This window comes from Aplysia californica, unplaced genomic scaffold (genome assembly GCF_000002075.1).
Source record: "Aplysia californica isolate F4 #8 unplaced genomic scaffold, AplCal3.0 scaffold00600, whole genome shotgun sequence".
NCBI lineage: Eukaryota > Metazoa > Mollusca > Gastropoda > Aplysiida > Aplysiidae > Aplysia > Aplysia californica.
The window spans coordinates 103,910-104,981 of NW_004797870.1; positions in this window are offsets into that span (position 1 = coordinate 103,910).

A 1,072-nucleotide genomic window follows, 5' to 3' on the forward strand; every position below is an offset into this window, starting at 1 on the left:
CCCCCCCCCCCCAAAAAAAAAACAACAACCCCAAAACAAAACAAAACAAAACAAGACGCCGATTTCGTTGATTTTATTATTTTGGCGAGCGACTGATTTCACCATGATGTCTACATTTCTCCCTGCCAGGGAATCACACTTGGGTCTCTTGTGTGAGACAGCGAAGTGCCTAACCGCTGTATTACGGACGCCGATTTTGATTTTAAAAGTCTCAATATAATTGGTCGACTTGCGTACCAGGCTGAAACCGTTGGCGAGCTGTAGTTTAGACAATATCTGCTTTACGGACTGCTCTACTTTATGTTAAATTATTATGAATCTCTTTTTATTCCTTTCACGTAACCCAACAAGCATCTAAATAACAGTAGAATCATTGTTCAACTGACACCACAGTATTAATATTATATTATAACATTAAAACTACCCAATTCCTTGCCGAAGTGGTATTTGCATTATTTTGCTAGCCTGAAAACCCAGAACACCATCCGACAAAAACTTAGAGAAATATAAAATAATGAGTCTTTTAAAACACTATTTGAAAAAAACACAAAAAACTCAGCGTATATTTTAAGATCATGAATATAGTCATTCATTTTCTCATCAGCAAAGGATTATGTGTTTTGTATGTCTGGGTATTTTCTTATTTTCTTCTTTTAATGAATGTACAGCGCCCAGAGCGTGTTTCCTAAAGGGATAGAGAGCTTTAGAAATGCTCTTTATTATCATTTAATTATTATTATCAAGGATGACAAAGAACAAAAAAGAATATGAGAAACAAAAAACAAAACAAAGAAAAATATAACCAAACAAGTAAACAACTCGAGCATGAAAACGCTCTACGAGATTAACCCCTCCACTGCCTGCCCACAGACTGTCTCGAGCTCTCAGGCTGGACTTAGAGTATAAGCAAATTCCTGTGTTATATATATATATCTATCTTCATTACCAGTCGCAAAAGCGCTTAATTCTATGAGGTTAGTGAACACACAGTGCTACAAATGGAACAGAGAGAGAAGAAAAAGAAGAAGAAGAAGAAGAAGAAGAAGAAGAAGAAGAAGAAGAAGAAGAAGAA